Source organism: Aethalodelphis obliquidens, unplaced genomic scaffold, assembly GCF_003676395.1.
Source record: "Aethalodelphis obliquidens isolate GAN/ISIS:26980383/991018 unplaced genomic scaffold, ASM367639v1 scaffold81, whole genome shotgun sequence".
NCBI classification, from domain to species: Eukaryota; Metazoa; Chordata; class Mammalia; order Artiodactyla; family Delphinidae; genus Aethalodelphis; species Aethalodelphis obliquidens.
In genome coordinates, this window is record NW_020838025.1 from 5,034,332 (window position 1) to 5,053,298 (window position 18,967).

The following is an 18,967-nucleotide window of genomic DNA, read 5'->3' on the forward strand; positions in this document are numbered from 1 at the left end:
ACTGGTCTAAAACAGGATGTATAATGACCACATGATATTTCGTATAAATGTTCTATAATGGATTTAATGGAATCCATATTGTTGGAGATTGAATTTGCTTCTTCTTATAAACTCTGCAGTAAATATTCTTATAGTTAAACCTTACAGGTACAGCCTTAATTTTTTTAGATTAAAGTCACAGAAGTGAGTGGTAGTAGTATAACTGTGGTAAGGAATATGAGATCTAGTATTAGACAGACCTAAGTTTATATCTCAGCACTGCCACATGCTAACAGTGTGACTCTGAGGCAAAATTATTAAATTGCTTCATCTGTAAAAGGAGATTATTTAGGATTTAAAAGACAACTGTGGTGAATAAATACAAAAATGCATATAAGGACTTAACACAACAGTGAAATACAGGAGGAAAAGAGTTTGGGTGGTGATGCCAGTAGATGAGAGAGAAAATACAGAAGGAGAACTACAGTTAGTGGAAGTGAGAGCAATTTGGTAATTTTTTCACTTAATGTTTATAAAACATTCTAGTGGACATGTAAACAGTGATAAATAGAAGTCAGGAGCTCTACCCAAGGCATAAGAGAGATTTAGGAATCATCAACAAACAGGTGATAAAGTGATCTTAATGTAAAAGTAAAAATTAAAAAGAGAAGATGGCTAAAGAAAACCGTCTAAATTTAGGTAGAAACAGAAAGCAGAGAAAAGAAAGAGAGAAAGACATTGATTTCACAAAAGACTAGAAAAAAAAAGAACTTTAAAATGAATGTGGGGGAAGGCAGGCAGTTAGTCAACAGAAGTAAATGTTGGAGAAGAGGCAAAAAGGTCTACAATTTTCACATTTTAAGAGTCTGTCCAGGGAATTCCCTCGCGGTCAGCGGTCAGGACTCCGTGCTTTCACTGCTGAGGGCCCGGGTTTGATCACTGGTCGGGGAACTAAGATCCCACACGCTGCGCAGTGTGGCCAAAAAGAAAAATTGTTTAAAAAAAAAAAAGACTCTGTCCAAACTAAACAATTTAAGTTTCCAGTAATCAAACAGATGCCCTTGCTCTTGCTCTGATCAGCTCACTGTTTCAAGAATGCACCCTGCTGTTGCCAGCACTAAATCTTTATTCGTGTATTATCCAGAAACTAAAATATACTCTACCTACAAAGGAAAAACTATGAATCCTATAAAATCGCATGCAAAATTTTACGTATGTATAGATACATGCAGTTTCTTGGAAAAGGTCCATGGTTGTTAATGCAGTCTCCAAAAAAAAGCACAATAGGGTTTTTTTGTTGTTAAATCTTCCCTTCTCCAAGAAGTTTTCTGCAAGGAAAGGTTAAACAAGCTTAAATCCTTTGTTACTTTCTCCCAGCACTTAAACTACTGGGTTGGGATAAATATAGACTGTCAACTGTATCACTAGGCAACATTATTTATTGTAAAAATGACTTTCTAATTGGTGAAAACTGTAAAGACTGTATGTAGGTTAACTGGAAAAATCCTTGAGAGACACCAAACAGGTTTCTAGAGATGTATCCAGTCCCACCATCTCTGATCATACCTAATTTTGCCTTCTATTTGACAAAATTGTACTACTAATTATAAACAAACATTTTATCTTAAATTAGCTACTTGACTCTGTCTAAAGGGTTTTCCAACTGGCAAATTCTCATTCTACTTTTCGTCAGTCTATATCACCTAAGATGTATTCTTGCCAAAATTATTTTAACCCAGTTCTAACAAGCCTTTAGCTCTAACTTCAAGTTTACAAGAAATACATGGAATAGAATTAAATAAGTAAAATAAAATGGATGTGTTACTTGAGGGCATTGCACCAATTCCTATAAAATTAAATGGAATAAACAAAACAGTGTAGGGGGACAGAATGGGAGAACAGCATGAGACTGCTGTACATTGAAAGAGATAAAAAACATTACATCCAAATGCCAAACACAGGTTCAAGCAAACCAACAATAAAAATACAATTTAGGAACAAGAGGGACAATGTGAATGTAGTCTAGATATTAGATAAATTTTTTTAAATAACTGTTGATTTTCTAGGTATGATGACAGTATTGTGGTCATATGAGAAAGTCCCTATTTCTAGAGCTGCCTACTGAAATGCTTAGGAATGAAATGTCATGATATCTGTAATTTACTTTAAAATTCTCCAGCCAAAAAAAATAAATAAACCAAAACACTAATCAACGTTAAATCTAGGAGAAAATTATATTGAGGTTCATTATACTATTTCTCTACTTTTCTATATGTTTGGTAATTTGTATAATAAGTTTTATTAATTCGGTGAATAAATAACTGTTTTAACTCTTCAGTGACCTTTTTATAGAAGGCCTTCAGCCTCATTTTTTTTAATATGGTATAATACACACAACATAAAATTTACCATTTTAAACATTTTTAGGTGTAAGGTTTAGGTTAGTGACATTAACTACATTCAAATTGTTGTGCAACCATCGCCACCATCCATCTCCAGAACTTTTCCCTCTTCCCAAAGTGAAACTCTGTACTCATTAAATACTGATTTCCCATTCCCCCTCCCCCTAGCCTCCAAGCAACCACTATTCTACTTTCTATCTCTATGAATTTTACTACTCTATATCAGGTAACTGATATAAGTGGAATCACTTTATGTCTATTTATGTCTGGCTTATTTCACTTAGCATGTCTTTAAGATTCGTCCACGGGCTTCCCTGGTGGAGCAGTGGTTGAGAGTCCGCCTGCTGATGCAGGGGACGTGGGTTTATGCCCTGGTCGGGGAATATCCCTCATGCCGCGGAGTGGCTAGGCCCGTGGCCCATGGCCGCTGAGCCTACGCGTCCGGAGCCTGTTCTCCACAACAGGAGAGGCCCGCATACCACAAAAAAAAAAAAAAAAAAAAAAAAGATTCATCCACATTGTAGAATATGTCAGAATTTCCTTCTCTTTTCAGGCTGAATAATATTCCATTATATGTATTTACATTTTGTTTATCCATTTATCTATCAATGGATGCTTTGGTTGATGCCACCTTTTGGCTACTGTGAACAATGCTGCTTTGAACATGGCTGTACAAATATCTGAGCCCCTGCTTCTTTTGGGTATATATCCAGAAGTGAAATTGCTGGATTATATGGCAATTCTATATTCAATTTATTTGAGGAATCACATACCATTTTCCACAACAGCTGCACCATTTTACATTCCCACCAGCAATACATAAGGGTTCCAACTTCTTCATATCCTCGACAGCACTTATTTTGTTTGATAACAGCCACAGTAATGGATATAAAGTGGTATCTCATTGTGGCTTTGATTTGCAGTTCTCTAATGATTAGTGATGTTGACCTCTTTTCATATGCTTATTGGCCTTCTGTATATCTTCAATGGAAAAATAATTATTCAAATCCACTGCCCATTTTTTAAATTGAAGTATACCTGATTTACACTGTTGTGTTAGTTTCTAGTACACCAAAGTGATTCGGATATATGTGTGTGTGTGTATGTATATTCTTTTTCAGATTATTTTACATTATAGGTTATTACAAGCTAGTGAATATAGTTTGCTGTATAGCCCTATACCGTAGGACCTTGTTGTTTATCTATGTTATATATAGTAGTGTGTGTATGTTAATCCCAAACTCCTAAGTTATCCCTCCCCCTCTACCTTTCCCTTCTGGTAACCATAAGTTTGTTTTCTATGTCTTTGAGTCTATTTCTGTTTTGTAAATAAGTTCATTTGTATCATTTTGTTTTTTAGATTCCACATGTAAGTGATATCATATGATATTTGTCTTTCTTTGACTTACTTCACTTAGTATGATAATCTCTAGGTCCATCCATGTTGCTGCAAATGGCATTATTTCATTCTTTTTCTGGCTGAGTAATATTCCATTGTGTGTGTGTGTGTGTGTGTGTGTGTGTGTGTGTACACACACATATATATACACACCACATCTTCATTATCCATTCATCTGTCGATGACACTTAGGTTGCTTCCATGTCTTGTCCTTTGCCCATTTTTAATTGGGTGGTGGTTGTTGTTGAGTTTTGAAAGTTCTTTATATATTCTGCGTATATTTCCCTTATGATATATATGATTGAAATATATTTTCACCAATTCCATGGGTTGTCTTTTCACTCTGCATAGTGTCCTTTATATACCCAAGTTTTTAATTTTGAGGAACCAACTCTTGATTTTGTTACTTTTCTACTGGCCTTGTGAATTTGAGAACCTTTGAACTGGGGCTGGTACATGTGGTTATCCACATGGCTTAAGAGCACAGATGCCAGTTACTCATCTAATGCTGTTCTGGTAGTTGCAAAATTTAAAAACTTCCCCAAGCAGCAGAGTAATCCTAACCTCACATTTAAGTTTGTGACAATACCATGCAACTCATCTACACAAAACTATATTCTAAACTTCATTTTACAGATGGGGATGCATTTAATAAGTGTTTAAGACCAACATTACTTTCAGGAATTTGCTTTCCAAATAATCTTTAATTCTGAAGATGACTCACATTCTGACATCAACTAGTTCAGTAACAAATAACACTCATAAAACAGCTAACCATCGCCATAAGAAAGCCTCTGAATAAGCTCATATTCCATTGGTTCTCAAGCTACTCTTGTGTATCAATGGGATTTCAAAAACTTGACCAAAATGCCCCACTGATAAAATAATGGTAATCTTTTCCTAATTTGAAAAAAGATTTAATAGGTAGTAATTTCAATTTATTTTTCTCCATAAATGTATCTTATACTACAAAACGCATCAAAAAGATATGTACTATAGAAAGCACTAAGAGAAAAAAATACCTGAATAGCTAGTTAACTATTTTAGTGTAAAATTTATAATAGCCAAATCACATTGCATTAAATAGATGGTGTTTTTTTTTTTTACAAATGTGCTCATGGTCATGTATGTTTATTATATATATATGGTACTATAAAATTTCCTCCAAAACAGTGTTCTCAATTCATACAAGTGACTATATCAATAACTTCATAGTATTCCTTAAAAAGCATCATGACTTCTAAGAGTTCAACTGAGAACTACTAATATATACTACAGTTAAGTTTCCATAAAGCATAGTTTTTAATGCTTTTAATGAAACGGTTGAGAGACTGTCATGAGAAAAAGTAAAAAAAACGACAACAGGGCTTAACTTTTTAAGCAAAAATAAAATACCCAATAGTTCTTTGCAAGGAAACTGAAGGTTGCCCATCTAATTTCTCTAACATGAAGCTATCGAAACTAAAAGCAAGCCTCATCTAAGATGTTTTACTTTTACTGTCAACCAATGATTTTCAGATTCTGCGACAATCTGATTTTTCCAACAAATGAAACAAAATAAGCAAAATTTTAATTTTAAAAGGTTAGCAAACAGGTTTCTCCAAAACATCAATTCTTTCCAACCTCTGAGACTCACACAAATTATTCCCAATGTTTAGTGTGTACCCTGATCCCCAAACCAGACAAGGACAATACACACGCAAAAAAAATTATAGGCCAGTATCTCTGATGAACATAGATGCAAAATCCTCAACAAAATACTAGCAAACTGAATACAACAACACTTTAAAGGATAATCAAGTAGAATTTATTTCAGGGATGCAAGGATAGTTCAACATTCACAAATCAATGTGATACATGACATTAACAAATGAAAGATAAAAAATCATTTGATCATTTCAACAGATGCAGAAAAAGCATTTGACAAGATTCAACACTCATTTATGTAAAAACTCTCAATAAAGTGGGTATAGAAGCAATGTACCTCAACATAATAAAGGCCATATACAACAAACCCGCAACTAACATCACACTCAAAAGTGAAAAACTGAAAGCTATCCCTCTAAATTGAGGAATAAGACAAGGATGCCCACTCTTGCCACTCTTATTCAACATATCACTGGAAGTCCTAGCCATAGCAATTAGGCAAGAAAAAGAAATAAAAGGCATCCAAATTGGAAGAAGTAAAACTGTCACTATGTGCAGATGACATGCTTTTATATATAAAAAACCCTAGGGGACTCCCCTGGCAGTCCAGTGGTTAAGACTTCACCTTCCAATGCATGGGGTGCAGGTTCAATCCTGGTCAGGGAGCTAAGATCCCACATGTCTAGCGGCCAAAAAAGCAAATCATAAAACAGAAGTCATAGTGTAACAAATTCAGTAAAGACTTAAACAATGGTCCACATCAAAAAAAAGAAAATCTTAAAAAAAAAACCTAAAGACTCCAGCAAAAAACTGTTAGAAATAATGAACTAATACAGTAAAGTTGCAGAGCACAAAATTAATATGCAAAAATCTACTGCATTTGTATACACTAAAAACAAATTAGCAGAAAGAGAAATTAAGAGCACAATCCAATTTACAATCACAACAAAAAGAATAAAATACCTAGGAATAAATTTAATCAAGAAACTGAAAGACCTGTACACTGAAAGACACTGTTATATGAAACTGTAGACACAAAGAAATGAATATATATTCCATGCTCATGGACTGAAAGAATTAACATTGTTAAAAGGTTCATATCATCTAAAGCAGCCTACAGATTCAATGCAATCTCTATCAAAATCCCAAGGACATTTTTCAGAGAAATAGAACAAAAAATCCTAAAATTATATGGAACCACAAAAGACCTCAAATAGCCAAAGCAATCCTATGTAAAAGAACAAAGCTGGAGCTTCCCTGGTGGCGCAGTTGTTGAAAGCCCGCCTGCCGATGCAGGGGACACGGGTTTGTGCCCCGGTCCGGGAAGATCCCACATGCCGCGGAGCGGCTAGGCCCGTGAGCCACAGCTGCTAAGCCTGCACGTCCGGAGCCTGTGCTCCACAACGGGAGAGGCCACAACAGTGAGAGGCCAACATACCGCAAAAAACAACAACAACAACAACAAAAAAAAAACAGAACAAAGCTGGAGACATCACGCTCCCTAACTTCAAATTATAATACAAAGCTATAGTAACCAAACAGCATAGTATTGAAAGAAAAACAGACACAGATTAATGGAACACAGCTGAGAGACCAAAAACAAATCCACACCTACATGGACAATTAATTTATGACAAAGGAGCAGAAAACCACAATGGAGAAAGGGTAGTCTCTTCAATAAATGTTGGGAAAACCAGACAGTCGTATGGAAAAAAATGAAACTAGACCACTATCTCATACCATACATAAAAATCAACTAAAAATAGATTAAGGACTTAATGTAAGACCTAAAACCATAAAACTCAATAGAAGAAACCATAGGTAGTGCACTCTTTAATATCATCCTTAGCAATACGTTTCTGAGTATGTCTCCTCAGGCAAAGGAAACAAACAAAAACAAATGGTACTACATCAAACTAAAAAGCTTCTGCACAGCAAAGGAAATCACCTATAAAATGAAAAGACAACCTACTGAATGGGAAAGATATCTGCAAATCATACGTCTGATAAGGGGTTAATATACAAAACATATAAAGAACTCATAAAACTCAACAGCAAAAAACCAAACAACCCAATGTAAAAATGAGCACAGGACCAGAAACGTCAATTTTCCAAAGAAGACACACAGATGGACAAAAGGCACTGAAAACATAATCAACATCACTATTACAGAAGTGCAAATCAGAACCACAATGAGAAGACTAGGAACCAAGATGGCGGAGTAAAAGGACGTGCTGTCACTCCCTCTTGTGAGAACACCAGAATCACACTTAGCTGCTGGACAATCATCAACAGGAAGACACTGGAACTCACCAAAAAAGATAACCCACATCCAAAGACAAAGGAGAAGCCACAATGAGATGGTAGGAGGGGTGCAATCACAGTAAAATCAAATCCCATAACTGCTGGATGGGTAACTCACAGACTACAGAACACTTATAACACAGAAGTCCACCCACTGGAGTGAAGGTTCTGAGCCCCACGTCCAGCTTCCCAACCTGGGGGTCCAGCAACAGGAGGAGGATTTCCTAGAGAATCAGACTTTGAAGCCTAGTGGGATTTGATTGCAGAACTTTGACAAGACTGGGGAAAACAGAGACTCCACTCTTGAAGGGCACACACAAAGTAGTGTGGACATCAGGACCCAGGAGAAGAAGCAGTGACCCCGGGGAAGACTGAACCACACCTACCTGCTAGTGTTGGAGGGTTTCCTGCAGAGGCAGGCGGTGGCTGTGGCTCACCCTGGGGACAAGGACACTGGCAGCAGAAGTTCTGGGAAGTACTCCTTGACGGGAGCCCTCCCAGAGTCCCCCATTAGCCCCACCAAAGAGCACAGGTAGGCTCCAGTGTTGGGTTGCCTCAGGCCAAACAACCAACAGGTAGTGAACCCAGCCCCACCCATCAGCAGTCAAGCAGATTAAAGTTTTACTGAGCTCTGCCCACCAGAGCAACAGTCAACTCTACCCACCACCAGTCTCTTCCAACAGGAAACTTGCACAAGGCTCTGAGATAGCCTCATCCACCAGAGGGCAGACAGCAGAAGCAAGAACTACAATCCTGCTGCCTGTGTAACAAAAACCACATTCACAGAAAGACAGACAAGATGAAAAGGCAGAGGGCTATGTACCAGATAAAGGAACAAGATAAAACCCCACAAAAACAACTAAATGAAGTGGAGATAGGCAACCTTCCAGAAAAAGAAATCAGAATAATGATAGTGAAGATGATCCAGGACCTCGGAAAAAGAATGGAGGCAAAGATCGAGAAGATGCAAGAAATGTTTAACAAAGACCTAGAACAATTAAAGAACAAACAAACAGAGATGAACAATACAATAACTGAAATGAAAACTACACTAGAAGGAATCAATAGCAGAATAACTGAGGCAGAAGAACAGATAAGTGACCTGGAAGACAGAATGGTGGAATTCACTGCTGTGGAACAGAATAAAGAAAACAGAATGAAAAGAAAAGAAGACAGCCTAAGAGACCTCTGGGACAACATTAAACGCAACAACATTCACATTATAGGGGTCCCAGAAGGAGAAGAGAGAGAGAAAGGACCCGAGAAAATATTTGAAGAGATTATAGTCAAAAACTTCCCTAACATGGGAAAGGAAATAGCCACCCAAGTCCAGGAAGCTCAGCGAGTCCCATACAGGATAAACCCAAGGAGAAACATGCAGAGACACACAGTAACCAAATTGGCAAAAATTAAAAACAAAGAAAAATTACTGAAAGTAGCAAGGGAAAAATGAAAAATAACATACAAGGGAACTCCCATAAGGTTAACAGCTGATTTCTCAGCAGAAACACTACAAGCCAGAAGAGAGTGGCATAATATACTTAAAGTGATGAAAGGGAAGAACCTACAACCAAGATTACTCTACCCAACAAGGATCTCATTCAGGTTTGATAAAAATCAAAAGCTTTACAGACAAGCAAAAGCTAAGAGAATTCAGCACCACCAAACCAGTTTTACAATGAATGCTAAAGGAACTTCTCTAAGTGGGAAACACAAGAGAAGAAAAGGACCTACAAAACCAAACCCAAAACAATTAAGAAAATGGTCATAGGAACATACATATCGATAATTACCTTAAACATGAATGGATTAAATGCTCCAACCAAAAGACACAGGCTCACCAAATGAAAACAAAAACAAGACCCACCTATATGCTGCCTACAATAGACCCACTTCAGACCTAGGAACACATACAGACTAAAAGTGAGGGGAGGGAAAAGATATTCCATCCAAATAGAAATCAAAAGCTGGAGTAGCAATACTCATATCAGATAAAATAGACTTGAAAATAATGAACGTTACAATAGACGAGCAAGGACACTACAAAATGATCAAGGGATCAATCCAAGGGGAAGATATAACAATTATAAATATATATGCACCCAACAGAGGAGCACGTCAATACATAAGGCAACTGCTAACAGCTCTAAAAGAGGAAATCAACAGTAACACAATAATATTGAGGGACTTTAACACCTCACTTACAGCAATGGACAGATAATCCAAAATGAAAATAAATAAGGTAACAGAAGTTTTAATGACACAACAGACCAGACAGATTTAATTGATATTTACAGGACATTCCATTCAAAAAACAGCAGATTACACTTTATTCTCAAGTACAAACAGAACATTCTCCAGGATAGATCACATCTTGGGTCACAAATCAAGCCTCAGTAAATTTAAGAAAATTGAAATCATATCAAGCATCTTTTCTGACCACAATGCTATGAGATCAGAAATGAAATACAGGGAAAAAAAGTAAAAAACACAAACACATGGAGGCTAAACAATACGTTACTAAATAACCAAGAGATCACTAAGGAAGGCAAAGAGGAAATCAATAAATATCTAGAGACAAATGACAATGAAAACACGATGATCCAAAACCTACGGGATGCAGCAAAAGCAGTTCTAAGAGGGAAGTTTATAGCTATATAAGCCTACCTCAAGAAACAAGAAAAATCTCAAATAAACAATCTAACCTTACACCTAAAGGAACTAGAGAAAGAAGAACAAACAAAACCCAAAGTTAGCAGTAGGAAAGAAATCATAAAGACCAGAGCAGAAATAAATGAAATAGAAACAAAGAAAACAATAGCAAAATTCAATAAAACTAAAAGCTTGTTCTTTGAGAAGATAAATAAAATTGATACACCATTAGCCAGACTCATCAAGAAAAAGAGGGAGAGGACTCAAATCAATAAAATTAGAAATGAAAAAGGAGAAGTTACAACAGACACCGCAGAAATACAAAGCATCCTAAGAGACTACTACAAGCAACTCTAGACCAATAAAATGGACAACCTGGAAGAAATGGACAAATTCTTAGAAAGGTAAAACCTTCCAAGACTGAACCAGGAAGAAATAGAAAATATAAACAGACCAATCACAAGTAATGAAATTGAAACTGTGATTGAAAATCTTCCAACAAACAAAAGTCCAGGACCAGATGGCTTCACAAGGTGAATTCTATCAAACATTTAGAGAAGAGCTAACACCCATCCTTCTCAAACTTCCAAAAAGTTGCAGAGGAAGGAACACTCCCAAACTCATTCTATGAGGCCACCATCACCCTGATACCAAAACCAGACAAAGATATTACAAAAAAAGAAAATTACAGACCAATATCATTGATGAATAGAGATGCAAAAATCCTCAACAAAATACTAGCAAACAGAATCCAACAACACATTAAAAGGATCATACACCATGAACAAGTGGGATTTATCCCAGGGATGCAAGGATTCTTCAATATACACAAATCAATCAATGTGATACACCATATTAACAAATTGAAGAATAAAAACCATATGATCATCTCAATAGATGCAGAAAAAGCTTCTGATAAAATTCAACACCCATTTATGATAAAAACTCTCCAGAAAGTGGGCATAAAGGGAACCTACCTCAACATAATAAAGGCTATATACAACAAACCCACAGCAAACCTCAGCCTCAATGGTGAAAAACTGAAGGCATTTCCTCTAAGATCAGGAACAAGACAAGGATGTCCACTCTCACCACTATTATTCAACATAGTTTTGGAAGTCCTAGCCACGGCAATCAGAGAAGAAAAAGAAATAAAAGGAATACAAATTTGGAAAAGAAGAATTAAAGTGTCACTGTTTGCAGATGACATGATACTATACATAGAGAATCCTAAAGATGCCACCAGAAAACTACTAGAGCTAATCAATGAATCTGGTAAAGTTGCAGGATACAAAATAAATACACAGAAATATCTTGCATTCCTATATACTAATGATGAAAAATCTGAAAGAGAAATTAAGGAAACACTCCCATTTACCATTACAACAAAAAGAATAAAATACCTGGGAATAAACCTACCTAGGGAGACAAAAGACGTATATGCAGAAAACTATAAGACACTGATGAAAGAAATTAAAGATGATACCAACAGATGGAGAGATATACCATGTTCTTGGTTGGAAGAATCAATATTGTAAAAATGACTATACTACTCAAAGCAATCTACAGATGCAATGCAATCCCTATCAAATTACCAATGGCATTTTTTACGGAACTGGAACAAAAAATCTTAAAATTTGTATGGAGACACAAAAGACCCCGAATAGCCAAAGCAGTCTTGAGGGAAAAAAACGGAGCTGGAGGAATCAGACTCCCTGACTTAAGACTATACTACAAAGCTACAGTAATCAAGACAATATGGTACTGGCACAAAAGCAGAAACACAGATCAATAGAAGATAGAAAGCCCAGAGATAAACCCACAGACCTATGGTCAACTAATCAATGACAAAGGAGGCAAGGATATACTATGGAGAAAAGACAGTCTCTTCAATAAGTGGTGCTGGGAAAACTGGACAGCTATATGTAAAAGAATGAAATTAGAACACTCCCTAATACCATACACAAAAATAAACTCAAAATGGATTCGAGACCTAAATGTAAGACTGGACACTATAAAACTCTTAGAGGAAAACATAGGAAGAACAGTCTTTGATGTAAATCACAGCAAGAACCTTTTTTGACCTACCTCCTAGAAAAATGGAAATAAAAACAAAAATAAACAAATGAGACCTAATGAAACTTCAAAGCTTTTGCACAGCAAAGGAAACCATAAACAACATGAAAAGACAACCCCCAGAATGAGAGAAAATATTTGCAAACGAATCAACAAAGGATTAATCTCCAAAATATATAAACAGCTCATGCAGCTCAATATTAAAAAAACAAACAATCCAATCCAAAAATGGGCAGAAGAGCTAAACAGACATTTCTCCAAAGAAGACATATAGATGGCCAAGAAGCACCTGAAAAGGTGCTCAACATCACTAGTAATTAGAGAAATGCAAATCAAAACTACAATGAGGTATCACCTCACACCAGTTAGAATGCGCATCATCAGAAAATCTACAAACAAGAAATGCTGGAGAGGGTGTGGAGAAAACGGAACCCTCTTGCACTGTTGGTGGGAATGTAAATTGATACTGCCACTATGGAGAACAGTATGGAGGTTCCTTGAAACACTAAAAATAGAATTACCATATGATCCAGCAATCCCACTACGGGCACATACCCAGAGAAAACCATAATTCAAAAAGACACATGCACCCCAATGTTCATTGCAGCACTATTTACTATAGCCAGGTCATTAAAGCAACCGAAATGCCCATCGACAGACGAATGGATAAAGAAGATGAAGTACACATATACAATGGAATATTACTCAGCCGTAAAAAGGAACGAAACTGGGTCATTTGTTGAGACGTGGATGGATCTAGAGACTGTCATACAAAGTGAGAAGTCAGAAAGAGAAAAACAAATATCGTATGTTAACGCATGTATGTGGAACCTAGAAAAATGGTACAGATGAACCGGTATGCAGGGCAGAAGTTGAGATACAGATGTAGAGAGCAAACGTATGGACACCAATGGAGGAAAGCCCTGGGGGGGTGGAGATGGTGTTGTGATGAATTGGGCGATTGGGATTGACATGTATACACTGATGTGTATAAAATTGATGACTAATAAGAACCTGCTGTATAAAAAAATAAAATTAAATTTAAAAATTAAAAAAAAACTAATACTAAACTTTCTTTGGTTATTTGTATGGAAATATGTTAATATAAATGTTTCAGACATTATATGAAATTCCTAAAAATCTTATATGTTCTGGTATAATGTTATAAGTCATAATTCTAGTTATTTTTTTTAAATGTATATCTCAGAAATAACTCAATTTCCTTGTCAATTGCATTATTATGAACTTTCATCAAATCTTTAACCGTGGTCATTTTTAAGTCTTTTGTCATTTACAGACAGTTCTGGATGTACTCTGATGCTTTTGCAAAAATGCTCCTATAAAAGGGTTTCATCTTCAAGTAATTCATGGAAAAGACTCTGACAAGCACAGGTTTCTGGTAACTGACTATACTGCTGAACTGAATGAATAAGCATTTTCAGAACTCTAATGGAAAACTGATGAATTCATATAAGTGCTAACAAAAGATCAAGATTAAAAAAATTAATTACATGGGACTGAGTGAACTGATGAGGATGATTATAATTTTTGTGACTGTTTGAATAGAAAAAAAAGACTATGCAAAAAAAAAAAAAGACTATGCAGTAGCTGGAAACCATAAAAATAGAATGTCCTGCACAAATATTTTTGCTTTATCTTAATACTGAATAAAATATTATAAAGCATTTCATTCAGGAGGAAAAAATACCACAATGACGTAACAACTCACACCCATTAGAATGGCTATTATCAAAAAGGCAAGAAATACTCAGTGTTGGTGAGGATGTGGAGAAAAGTGAACCCTCAAACACTGTTACTGGGAATGTAAATTGATGCAGCCACTATGGAAAACAGTATGGAGAGGCCTCAAAAAATTAAGAAGAGAACTACCACATGATCCAGCTACTCTACTTCTGGATGTTTATCCAAAGAATAAGAAAACACTAGCTCAAAAAGATATATGCACCTCTATGTTCATTGCAGCATTATTTACAATAACCAAGCTATGAAACAACTTAAATGTCTATCAACAGATGGATAAAAAAGATGCGGTAAACATGCAGAATATTGCTTGGCCATAAAAGAATGATGAAATCTTGCCATTTACGTGACACACCTAGACCTTGAGGGTATTATGCTAAGTGAAATAAGTCAGATGGAGAAAGACAAATACCATATGATTTCATTCATATGTGATTAAAAAACTAAATAAATAAAGGAACAAACCAAACAAAACAAAAACACGTAGATATGGAGAACAGATTAGTGGTTACCAGAGTGGAAGGGGGTTAAATACACAGTGACAGACGGAAACCAAACTTTCAGTGGTGAGCATGCTGTAGTGTATACAGAGATTGAAACATAATGTATACATGAAACTTAAATGTTATAAACCAATGTTACCTCAATTTAAAAATACATATATCAAACATAATTGAATCAAGGATATTTCTACTGTTAAGTGGCAAAGGTCATGCCCTGTTCTTCCCCAAAATATAGCCTCCCTTGTCCTTATGCAGCCATAGGCAATGAGTTACCCTTTTTGATATTAAACTTTATTGAGCATTATACATTAAAGTAGAATTAATATATTTTTGCATGTGCATATAATGTAATTCTCTACAACAATGAAAACAAATGACAGCTATGTGACCAATATACATGAATTTCCCAAGAATAACCCTAAGCAAAAGAAGCAAGTCACAAAGAATGCAAACACTACGATTCCACACACATAAAGCTCTTTAAAAGGTAAAACAGATATTATGTAGAGATTCACAATTAAGAGGTAAAAATGTAAAGAAAAATGAGGAAGTTATCATCATAAAAATCAAGATAGTGATTACCTTGAGGGTAAGAAAGGTAAGGAAGGGGAGTGTGACCAGGGAAAAGGTGCTTCTGGGATGCCAGCAATATTCCACATCTTGACCTGAGCTGTGATGAGATGGGAGTTTGCATTATAATTGTTGTTTAAACCATACACAAATGTTTTATGCATTTTCCTGCATCTATGATAGCTAACTATTTTCAAAAGAAAAAAAAAAAGAATAAAGCAAACTGTCACTCAAAACAAGATTTTTTTGTTTTGTTTTTCTGACTACATGGAGATATTATGAAAGGTTGCAAGCAGGAGCCTGCCAAGATCAAACACAACACACTAAGCGAGTCAACAAATAAGCAACTATTAAAAACAAGACTCATGTTCAACGCCAGAGTTCTATCTTCTCATTCAGTCGACATGAGATGGGATCTAGCAATAGGTATTAAGTATATAGCACATACCCAGGGGCTTGCGGTAAAAATAAATGTTCCCAGGTCCCTCCCCTGGAGATTCAGACAGGAAGCCTATAACTTTACTTTTTAAAAATGTCCCCTAGTCACTATGATCAAGCCAAATTTGGAAAACACTGCTCTCGACCATAGATTGGAAAATGGTATACCAAGTGATTATTCATAAACTTTTTATAAGTCAAAGAGGGGTGGGGTAGAGGGTCAAATTAGAGCAAGGAAAAAAAGAGAGAGAGAGAAGTAGGAATGTTAACAAAAATACACATCATAATTCTCTCAAATACCACTGCTGTCACCAGTGCCACAGGTTGTCAACCCCAGCAAGAAGTCATGCAGCAAACAAGGAAAAGACAATTGACAATGAATTGCTTTCATAATATTAGAATCTTAAGCATCATTTAGGGAAACTGCCAGAAAATTCTGGTTTTCTAGGTTATCAAAAATATCATGCCCAGTGTACTTCAAAGTATCAATCTCCTGAACCAGAATTTTTTTTATGATGCTTCACACAAAAATCAGTACCACCACTATAAATAAATTGGTACAGAACTTATCAATTTGGAGCCAGGCACTCTGTTAAGCATTTGATGTGAATGTTCCTCCGTCTAATCCTCAGAACAACCTTACCAAGTAAAACAAAAACAAACAAACAAAAACAATGCAGGGAAAAACTTTTTCCCATATCATTCCAGTTTTCCTATTTTAGGGGACTCAATTTCTATGTGTAAGTACCAGAATAAATGAACCAATTCCCTTATTCCCTTACCCATTATCCCTACCCCCATCCCTTTTTCTTTAATTTATGCATAATTTGTGAACAAAAAGCCGAGCATGTCCAATGCCCCATACACAGTTTGGGTGTTAGGCATGACATTTAGCCTACTATATTAATGGTGGAACAGTATGGGGTGCTAGATCAAGTTATGCCATTCCCACTGATGATTACAACTGTTTCTTTAAAGTATCACCCCAAGACTCTGTTCCTGGCCTCTTTTCTGTATAGTAACGTTAAAAATATTTCACGTATACATTAAAAAGATGCATAGATACTATGAAACAAAACAATTTGTTAACATGTACATGTAAACTCTGGGTGGGGAACTCGATATGATTTTTTTTAATATTTATCTGCATATTTCAGAATAAACAATTAAAACTTTCTAAAGTCTATTTCATTTTATGTAACATATACCAAACAAAAACCTAGAAGAAAACACACAGAAATCGTAAGAGAAATCTGTTCCACCTATTCAAGTTCTCTAAGCATGCATTACTCTCATACAAACAAAACAAAACAAACAAAAAAACCAATGTTTTCTTAATGAGCAAGCCACAAGGTTTTATAATTCACAAGTCTATTCACAATCTGGAGAAGATGAAATTATTTCTTCTTAAGTGAAGTGTGCAATAAAAAACTAGTGAAAAAAAGGGCAGATCTTCAGCTATGAGTTAAATCCAAGCCATCATTTTCTCTCTTTAAGCACTCAATTACACTCAAAAGATTCCGTCCTACACTACAGTCCTTATACTTATCATTATTGCTGTAAAGGTCAAATGTAGCAGCCATGTGGGCTCCCAGGCATTTGGGTCAATTGGCAATATATCACAATCTGTCAGAGATGATACCTTTATTAATTATGATGCCATGGATTACTAGCATTCCCTTTCCATTGGTAAAGAACTCAGCACTGTGCTCAGGTCCAAAGGCATGACCAAAGCAATACCAAAACCTCAAATTTTTAGGTCTATTTCCTGGAACCACTCCAGGCACCAACTCTACATCAACAGTTCAATCAGGAGGGAGAAACTATAGTAAATTAAACAGTGTTTAACACAAATAATAATTAAACTATGATAGGATAGTAACTATAAAGATATAATGAGGGGTGGCAAGAGGCAAGAGAGAGGGATTCCAAAGGGGCATGAGGAAACCTCTGGGAGCAATAGATATGTTCATTAACTTCATTATGGTGATGGTTTCAGAGTTATATAAATATGTCAAAGCTAATAAGCATAAACTTTAAATATGTACAGTCTGGGACTTCTCTGGTGGTCCAGTGGTAAAAAATCTGCCTTCCAATGCAAGGGACACGGGTTTGAACCCTGCATTGGACACGGGTTTGAACCCTGGTCAGGGAACTAAGACCTCACATGCCACGGGGCAACTAAGCCCACACACCACAACTATAGAGCCCACAAGCGCTGGAGCCCGCGTGCCACAACTAGAGAGAGAAAACCTGTATGCCACAACTAGAGAGAAGCCCGCGTGCCTCAACGAAGAGCCCACGTGCTGTACCTAAGACCTGATGCAGCCAAAAATAAATAAATAACTATGTACAGTTTATTATATGCCAGTTATAAGTCAATAAAGCTGTTTTTAATTTTTTTAAGATAAATAATTATTAAACTCTGATGGGAAAAATAAGGCTGAGGGAGAGGACCCAAAAAGGATAAACTTCGAAGAAGGGTCCCCTCTCCTCAAGGCTGGAGTTTCTCACTGGAGAAGCTATGGTTGTAGCACGCTAGATAACAGAGAATTTCACTGGATTGTCCAAACCAGAGCAGGTCCAACGTTGCCAGACTAGCAGGAAACAATTCTCTGGAGTGCAGCTGTTGAGGCTGGTTAGCAGGTGTGCAGAGGTAGTCAGGACACTGCTGCAGGCACAAGGCCTAGAATGCACAGTATCCATGTCAAGAGAACTGCAGGAAACAACTCCCTGGGGTACAGGCAAGCCAAGGTTGGTGGGCAGGCACGTAGAGGTCCAGCCAGGCACTGGAGGCATGAGGCCTGAGGTACATGGTGTCCACTTCAGAAGGGCAGTGGCAAGGTGGTCACCAGGTCTAGACTGGGACTGCAGGATCAGTGAAGGCCTGTTTACCCTGGGCACATGGCTGAGGCAGAGCACCACCAGATGTCCCCAATGTCCCTAGAAGTGGGGGGGAGTGTGTGGAGGAGGGGGGGACCCTGGTCAAGGAACTGAGATCCCACAAGCCACACAGCGCAGCCAAAAAGAAAAAGAAAAAAAGAAAACTAAATATTGTTAAGATGGCAATACTACCCAAAGTAATCTACAGATTCAATACATTCCCTATCAAAATTCCAATAGCCTTTTATGCAGAAATGGTGAAGTCAATCCTCAAATTCATACGGAATTGCAAGGGACCCTGAATAGTCAACACAATTTTAAAAAAGAACAGAGCTGGAGGACTCACACTTCCC

General features: G+C 36.6%; 1 protein-coding gene across 4 annotated transcripts in view; it reads right to left on the bottom strand.

The window, feature by feature from the left end:
• Positions 1-18,967, bottom strand: part of RNF13 (ring finger protein 13) — a 137,961-nt gene that overhangs the window by 109,814 nt on the left and 9,180 nt on the right. Inside the window, exon 2 of one of the 4 annotated variants that reach the window (XM_027092840.1) lies at positions 15,306-15,393. The exons of the other annotated variants lie outside the window; for them this stretch is intronic. The gene's annotated coding sequence lies outside the window, so the exon portion shown is untranslated. The remainder of the gene's footprint in view (positions 1-15,305; positions 15,394-18,967) is intronic. 4 annotated transcript variants of the gene reach the window in all.